Here is a 9507-nt window from a genome sequence, read left to right on the forward strand (position 1 = left end):
GGCCCTAAACACAAGATTTATGGAATGGTTAAAAGTGCATGAAAATGGCCAATTTACTCACTCTGAGTTCTCAAAAAGGGTTTCTTCACCCCGGGAAGTTAATTAAATACCATTTGGAGGCATTTAATGTTCGAGCAAAAACGGCTGATTTTCGACAAAAGAGATAACACCCCCCCCATTACGTCATGCTTCAGAAATGTGGAAAATGGTCTGTTTTCAAATGTTTTATTTTTGAACGTCAGTTCACATTTGTAGGTGGATCATCAGTTTTAGAGCTAAAATTAGCATGTTTAAAGTGATTTTCATGCTTCCAGGGGCCCTAAACACAAGATTTATGGAATGGTTAGAAGTGCATGAAAATGGCCAATTTACTCACTCTGAGTTCTCAAAAAGGATTTCTTCACCCCGGGAAGTTAATTAAATACCATTTGGAGGCATTTAATGTTCGAGCAAAAACGGCTGATTTTCGACAAAAGAGATAACACCCCCCCATTACGTCATGCTTCAGAAATGTGGAAAATGGTCCGTTTTCAAATGTTTTATTTTTTAACGTCAGTTCACATTTGTAGGTGGATCATCAGTGTTAGAGCTAAAATTAGCATGTTTAAAGTGATTTTCATGCTTCCAGGGGCTCGGGAAGTGAATTAAATACTTTTTTGAGGCATTTAATGTTCAAGCAAAAACAGCTGATTTTTGACAAAAGAGATAACACCCCCCCCATTATGTCATGCTTCAGAAATGTGGAAAATGGTCCATGTTCAAATGTTTTATTTTTGAACGTCAGTTCACATTTGTAGGTGGATCATCAGTGTTAGAGCTAAAATTAGCATGTTTAAAGTGATTTTCATGCTTCCAGGGGCCCTAAACACAAGATTTATGGAATGGTTAAAAGTGCATGAAAATGGCCAATTTACTCACTCTGAGTTCTCAAAAAGGGTTTCTTCACCCCGGGAAGTTAATTAAATACCATTTGGAGGCATTTAATGTTCGAGCAACAACGGCTGATTTTCGACAAAAGAGATAACACCCCCCTATTACGTCATGCTTCAGAAATGTGGAAAATGGTCCGTTTTCAAATGTTTTATTTTTGAACGTCAGTTCACATTTGTAGGTGGATCATCAGTGTTAGAGCTAAAATTAGCATGTTTAAAGTGATTTTCATGCTTCCAGGGGCTCGGGAAGTGAATTAAATACTATTTGGAGGCATTTAATGTTCAGTCAAAAACAGCTGATTTTTGACAAAAGAGATAACACCCCCCCATTACGTCATGCTTCAGAAATGTGGAAAATGGTCCGTTTTCAAATGTTTTATTTTTGAACGTCAGTTCACATTTGTAGGTGGATCATCAGTTTTAGAGCTAAAATTAGCATGTTTAAAGTGATTTTCATGCTTCCAGGGGCCCTAAACACAAGATTTATGGAATGGTTAAAAGTGCATGAAAATGGCCAATTTACTCACTCTGAGTTCTCAAAAAGGGTTTCTTCACCCCGGGAAGTTAATTAAATACCATTTGGAGGCATTTTATGTTCGAGCAAAAACGGCTGATTTTCGACAAAAGAGATAACACCCCCCTATTACGTCATGCTTCAGAAATGTGGAAAATGGTCCGTTTTCAAATGTTTTATTTTTGAACGTCAGTTCACATTTGTAGGTGGATCATCAGTGTTAGAGCTAAAATTAGCATGTTTAAAGTGATTTTCATGCTTCCAGGGGCTCGGGAAGTGAATTAAATACTATTTGGAGGCATTTAATGTTCAATCAAAAACAGCTGATTTTTAACAAAAGAGATAACACCCCCCATTACGTCATGCTTCAGAAATGTGGAAAATGGTCCGTTTTCAAATGTTTTATTTTTGAACGTCAGTTCACATTTGTAGGTGGATCATCAGTGTTAGAGCTAAAATTAGCATGTTTAAAGTGATTTTCATGCTTCCAGGGGCCCTAAACACAAGATTTATGGAATGGTTAAAAGTGCATGAAAATGGCCAATTTACTCACTCTGAGTTCTCAAAAAGGGTTTCTTCACCCCGGGAAGTTAATTAAATACCATTTGGAGGCATTTAATGTTCGAGCAAAAACGGCTGATTTTCGACAAAAGAGATAACACCCCCCCATTACGTCATGCTTCAGAAATGTGGAAAATGGTCCGTTTTCAAATGTTTTATTTTTGAACGTCAGTTCACATTTGTAGGTGGATCATCAGTGTTAGAGCTAAAATTAGCATGTTTAAAGTGATTTTCATGCTTCCAGGGGCTCGGGAAGTGAATTAAATACTATTTGGAGGCATTTAATGTTCAATCAAAAACAGCTGATTTTTGACAAAAGAGATAACACCCCCCCCATTACGTCATGCTTCAGAAATGTGGAAAATGGTCTGTTTTCAAATGTTTTATTTTTGAACGTCAGTTCACATTTGTAGGTGGATCATCAGTTTTAGAGCTAAAATTAGCATGTTTAAAGTGATTTTCATGCTTCCAGGGGCCCTAAACACAAGATTTATGGAATGGTTAGAAGTGCATGAAAATGGCCAATTTACTCACTCTGAGTTCTCAAAAAGGATTTCTTCACCCCGGGAAGTTAATTAAATACCATTTGGAGGCATTTAATGTTCAAGCAAAAACGGCTGATTTTCGACAAAAGAGATAACACCCCCCCATTACGTCATGCTTCAGAAATGTGGAAAATGGTCCGTTTTCAAATGTTTTATTTTTTAACGTCAGTTCACATTTGTAGGTGGATCATCAGTGTTAGAGCTAAAATTAGCATGTTTAAAGTGATTTTCATGCTTCCAGGGGCTCGGGAAGTGAATTAAATACTTTTTTGAGGCATTTAATGTTCAAGCAAAAACAGCTGATTTTTGACAAAAGAGATAACACCCCCCCCATTATGTCATGCTTCAGAAATGTGGAAAATGGTCCATGTTCAAATGTTTTATTTTTGAACGTCAGTTCACATTTGTAGGTGGATCGTCAGTGTTAGAGCTAAAATTAGCTTGTTTAAAGTGATTTTCATGCTTCCAGGGGCTCGGGAAGTGAATTAAATACTATTTGGAGGCATTTAATGTTCAAGCAAAAACAGCTGATTTTTGACAAAAGAGATAACACCCCCCCATTACGTCATGCTTCAGAAATGTGGAAAATGGTCCGTTTTCAAATGTTTTATTTTTGAACGTCAGTTCACATTTGTAGGTGGATCATCAGTGTTAGAGCTAAAATTAGCATGTTTAAAGTGATTTTCATGCTTCCAGGGGCCCTAAACACAAGATTTATGGAATGGTTAAAAGTGCATGAAAATGGCCAATTTACTCACTCTGAGTTCTCAAAAAGGGTTTCTTCACCCCGGGAAGTTAATTAAATACCATTTGGAGGCATTTAATGTTCGAGCAAAAACGGCTGATTTTCGACAAAAGAGATAACACCCCCCCATTACGTCATGCTTCAGAAATGTGGAAAATGGTCCGTTTTCAAATGTTTTATTTTTGAACCTCAGTTCACATTTGTAGGTGGATCATCAGTGTTAGAGCTAAAATTAGCATGTTTAAAGTGATTTTCATGCTTCCAGGGGCTCGGGAAGTGAATTAAATACTATTTGGAGGCATTTAATGTTCAAGCAAAAACAGCTGATTTTTGACAAAAGAGATAACACCCCCCCCATTACGTCATGCTTCAGAAATGTGGAAAATGGTCCGTTTTCAAATGTTTTATTTTTGAACGGCAGTTCACATTTGTAGGTGGATCATCAGTGTTAAAGCTAAAATTAGCATGTTTAAAGTGATTTTCATGCTTCCAGGGGCCCTAAACACAAGATTTATGGAATGGTTAAAAGTGCATGAAAATGGCCAATTTACTCACTCTGAGTTCTCAAAAAGGGTTTCTTCACCCCGGGAAGTTAATTAAATACCATTTGGAGGCATTTAATGTTCGAGCAAAAACGGCTGATTTCCGACAAAAGAGATAACACCCCCCATTACGTCATGCTTCAGAAATGTGGAAAATGGTCCGTTTTAAAATGTTTTATTTTTGAACGTCAGTTCACATTTGTAGGTGGATCATCAGTGTTAGAGCTAAAATTAGCATTTTTAAAGTGATTTTCATGCTTCCAGGGGCTCGGGAAGTGAAATAAATACTATTTGGAGGCATTTAATGTTCAATTAAAAACAGCTGATTTTTGACAAAAGCGATAACACCCCCCATTACGTCATGCTTCAGAAATGTGGAAAATGGTCCGTTTTCAAATGTTTTATTTTTGAACGTCAGTTCACATTTGTAGGTGGATCATCAGTGTTAGAGCTAAAATTAGCATGTTTAAAGTGATTTTCATGCCTCCAGGGGCCCTAAACACAAGATTTATGGAATGGTTAAAAGTGCATGAAAATGGCCAATTTACTCACTCTGAGTTCTCAAAAAGGGTTTCTTCACCCCGGGAAGTTAATTAAATACCATTTGGAGGCATTTAATGTTCGAGCAAAAACGGCTGATTTTCGACAAAAGAGATTTCACCCCCCCATTACGTCATGCTTCAGAAATGTGGAAAATGGTCCGTTTTCAAATGTTTTATTTTTGAACGTCAGTTCACATTTGTAGGTGGATCATCAGTGTTCGAGCTAAAATTAGCATGTTTAGAGTGATTTTCATGCTTCCAGGGGCTCGGGAAGTGAATTAAATACTATTTGGAGGCATTTAATGTTCAATCAAAAACAGCTGATTTTTGACAAAAGAGATAACACCCCCCCATTACGTCATGCTTCAGAAATGTGGAAAATGGTCCGTTTTCAAATGTTTTATTTTTGAACGTCAGTTCACATTTGTAGGTGGATCATCAGTTTTAGAGCTAAAATTAGCATGTTTAAAGTGATTTTCATGCTTCCAGGGGCCCTAAACACAAGATTTATGGAATGGTTAAAAGTGCATGAAAATGGCCAATTTACTCACTCTGAGTTCTCAAAAAGGGTTTCTTCACCCCGGGAAGTTAATTAAATACCATTTGGAGGCATTTAATGTTCGAGCAAAAACGGCTGATTTTCGACAAAAGAGATAACCCCCCCCCATTACGTCATGCTTCAGAAATGTGGAAAATGGTCCGTTTTCAAATGTTTTATTTTTGAACCTCAGTTCACATTTGTAGGTGGATCATCAGTGTTAGAGCTAAAATTAGCATGTTTAAAGTGATTTTCATGCTTCCAGGGGCTCGGGAAGTGAAATAAATACTATTTGGAGGCATTTAATGTTCAATCAAAAACAGCTGATTTTTGACAAAAGCGATAACACCCCCCATTACGTCATGCTTCAGAAATGTGGAAAATGGTCCGTTTTCAAATGTTTTATTTTTGAACGTCAGTTCACATTTGTAGGTGGATCATCAGTGTTAGAGCTAAAATTAGCATGTTTAAAGTGATTTTCATGCCTCCAGGGGCCCTAAACACAAGATTTATGGAATGGTTAAAAGTGCATGAAAATGGCCAATTTACTCACTCTGAGTTCTCAAAAAGGGTTTCTTCACCCCGGGAAGTTAATTAAATACCATTTGGAGGCATTTAATGTTCGAGCAAAAACGGCTGATTTTCGACAAAAGAGATTTCACCCCCCCCATTACGTCATGCTTCAGAAATGTGGAAAATGGTCCGTTTTCAAATGTTTTATTTTTGAACGTCAGTTCACATTTGTAGGTGGATCATCAGTGTTCGAGCTAAAATTAGCATGTTTAGAGTGATTTTCATGCTTCCAGGGGCTCGGGAAGTGAATTAAATACTATTTGGAGGCATTTAATGTTCAATCAAAAACAGCTGATTTTTGACAAAAGAGATAACACCCCCCCATTACGTCATGCTTCAGAAATGTGGAAAATGGTCCGTTTTCAAATGTTTTATTTTTGAACGTCAGTTCACATTTGTAGGTGGATCATCAGTTTTAGAGCTAAAATTAGCATGTTTAAAGTGATTTTCATGCTTCCAGGGGCCCTAAACACAAGATTTATGGAATGGTTAAAAGTGCATGAAAATGGCCAATTTACTCACTCTGAGTTCTCAAAAAGGGTTTCTTCACCCCGGGAAGTTAATTAAATACCATTTGGAGGCATTTAATGTTCGAGCAAAAACGGCTGATTTTCGACAAAAGAGATAACACCCCCCCCATTACGTCATGCTTCAGAAATGTGGAAAATGGTCAGTTTTCAAATGTTTTATTTTTGAACCTCAGTTCACATTTGTAGGTGGATCATCAGTGTTAGAGCTAAAATTAGCATGTTTAAAGTGATTTTCATGCTTCTAGGGGCTCGGGAAGTGAATTAAATACTATTTGGAGGCATTTAATGTTCAATCAAAAACAGCTGATTTTTGACAAAAGAGATAACACCCCCCCATTACGTCATGCTTCAGAAATGTGGAAAATGGTCCGTTTTCAAATGTTTTATTTTTGAACGTCAGTTCACATTTGTAGGTGGATCATCAGTTTTAGAGCTAAAATTAGCATGTTTAAAGTGATTTTCATGCTTCCAGGGGCCCTAAACACAAGATTTATGGAATGGTTAAAAGTGCATGAAAATGGCCAATTTACTCACTCTGAGTTCTCAAAAAGGGTTTCTTCACCCCGGGAAGTTAATTAAATACCATTTGGAGGCATTTAATGTTCGAGCAAAAACGGCTGATTTTCGACAAAAGAGATAACCCCCCCCCCATTACGTCATGCTTCAGAAATGTGGAAAATGGTCCGTTTTCAAATGTTTTATTTTTGAACCTCAGTTCACATTTGTAGGTGGATCATCAGTGTTAGAGCTAAAATTAGCATGTTTAAAGTGATTTTCATGCTTCCAGGGGCTCGGGAAGTGAAATAAATACTAGTTGGAGGCATTTAATGTTCAATCAAAAACAGCTGATTTTTGACAAAAGCGATAACACCCCCCCATTACGTCATGCTTCAGAAATGTGGAAAATGGTCCGTTTTCAAATGTTTTATTTTTGAACGTCAGTTCACATTTGTAGGTGGATCATCAGTGTTAGAGCTAAAATTAGCATGTTTAAAGTGATTTTCATGCCTCCAGGGGCCCTAAACACAAGATTTATGGAATGGTTAAAAGTGCATGAAAATGGCCAATTTACTCACTCTGAGTTCTCAAAAAGGGTTTCTTCACCCCGGGAAGTTAATTAAATACCATTTGGAGGCATTTAATGTTCGAGCAAAAACGGCTGATTTTCGACAAAAGAGATTTCACCCCCCCCATTACGTCATGCTTCAGAAATGTGGAAAATGGTCCGTTTTCAAATGTTTTATTTTTGAACGTCAGTTCACATTTGTAGGTGGATCATCAGTGTTCGAGCTAAAATTAGCATGTTTAGAGTGATTTTCATGCTTCCAGGGGCTCGGGAAGTGAATTAAATACTATTTGGAGGCATTTAATGTTCAATCAAAAACAGCTGATTTTTGACAAAAGAGATAACACCCCCCCATTACGTCATGCTTCAGAAATGTGGAAAATGGTCCGTTTTCAAATGTTTTATTTTTGAACGTCAGTTCACATTTGTAGGTGGATCATCAGTTTTAGAGCTAAAATTAGCATGTTTAAAGTGATTTTCATGCTTCCAGGGGCCCTAAACACAAGATTTATGGAATGGTTAAAAGTGCATGAAAATGGCCAATTTACTCACTCTGAGTTCTCAAAAAGGGTTTCTTCACCCCGGGAAGTTAATTAAATACCATTTGGAGGCATTTAATGTTCGAGCAAAAACGGCTGATTTTCGACAAAAGAGATAACACCCCCCCCCATTACGTCATGCTTCAGAAATGTGGAAAATGGTCCGTTTTCAAATGTTTTATTTTTGAACCTCAGTTCACATTTGTAGGTGGATCATCAGTGTTAGAGCTAAAATTAGCATGTTTAAAGTGATTTTCATGCTTCCAGGGGCTCGGGAAGTGAATTAAATACTATTTGGAGGCATTTAATGTTCAAGCAAAAACAGCTGATTTTTGACAAAAGAGATAACACCCCCCCCCCCATTACGTCATGCTTCAGAAATGTGGAAAATGGTCCGTTTTCAAATGTTTTATTTTTGAACGTCAGTTCACATTTGTAGGTGGATCATCAGTGTTAAAGCTAAAATTAGCATGTTTAAAGTGATTTTCATGCTTCCAGGGGCCCTAAACACAAGATTTATGGAATGGTTAAAAGTGCATGAAAATGACCAATTTACTCACTCTGAGTTCTCAAAAAGGGTTTCTTCACCCCGGGAAGTTAATTAAATACCATTTGGAGGCATTTAATGTTCGAGCAAAAACGGCTGATTTTCGACAAAAGAGATTTCACCCCCCCATTACGTCATGCTTCAGAAATGTGGAAAATGGTCCGTTTTCAAATGTTTTATTTTTGAACGTCAGTTCACATTTGTAGGTGGATCATCAGTGTTCGAGCTAAAATTAGCATGTTTAGAGTGATTTTCATGATTCCAGGGGCTCGGGAAGTGAATTAAATACTATTTGGAGGCATTTAATGTTCAATCAAAAACAGCTGATTTTTGACAAAAGAGATAACACCCCCCCATTACGTCATGCTTCAGAAATGTGGAAAATGGTCCGTTTTCAAATGTTTTATTTTTGAACGTCAGTTCACATTTGTAGGTGGATCATCAGTTTTAGAGCTAAAATTAGCATGTTTAAAGGGATTTTCATGCTTCCAGGGGCCCTAAACACAAGATTTATGGAATGGTTAAAAGTGCATGAAAATGGCCAATTTACTCACTCTGAGTTCTCAAAAAGGGTTTCTTCACCCCGGGAAGTTAATTAAATACCATTTGGAGGCATTTAATGTTCGAGCAAAAACGGCTGATTTTCGACAAAAGAGATAACACCCCCCCCATTACGTCATGCTTCAGAAATGTGGAAAATGGTCCGTTTTCAAATGTTTTATTTTTGAACCTCAGTTCACATTTGTAGGTGGATCATCAGTGTTAGAGCTAAAATTAGCATGTTTAAAGTGATTTTCATGCTTCCAGGGGCTCGGGAAGTGAATTAAATACTATTTGGAGGCATTTAATGTTCAAGCAAAAACAGCTGATTTTTGACAAAAGAGATAACACCCCCCCCCCCATTACGTCATGCTTCAGAAATGTGGAAAATGGTCCGTTTTCAAATGTTTTATTTTTGAACGTCAGTTCACATTTGTAGGTGGATCATCAGTGTTAAAGCTAAAATTAGCATGTTTAAAGTGATTTTCATGCTTCCAGGGGCCCTAAACACAAGATTTATGGAATGGTTAAAAGTGCATGAAAATGGCCAATTTACTCACTCTGAGTTCTCAAAAAGGGTCTCTTCACCCCGGGAAGTTAATTAAATACCATTTGGAGGCATTTAATGTTCGAGCAAAAACGGCTGATTTCCGACAAAAGAGATAACACCCCCATTACGTCATGCTTCAGAAATGTGGAAAATGGTCCGTTTTAAAATGTTTTATTTTTGAACCTCAGTTCACATTTGTAGGTGGATCATCAGTGTTAGAGCTAAAATTAGCATGTTTAAAGT

The sequence above is a fragment of the Lissotriton vulgaris genome, unplaced genomic scaffold (genome assembly GCF_964263255.1).
Source record: "Lissotriton vulgaris unplaced genomic scaffold, aLisVul1.2 SCAFFOLD_170, whole genome shotgun sequence".
NCBI lineage: Eukaryota > Metazoa > Chordata > Amphibia > Caudata > Salamandridae > Lissotriton > Lissotriton vulgaris.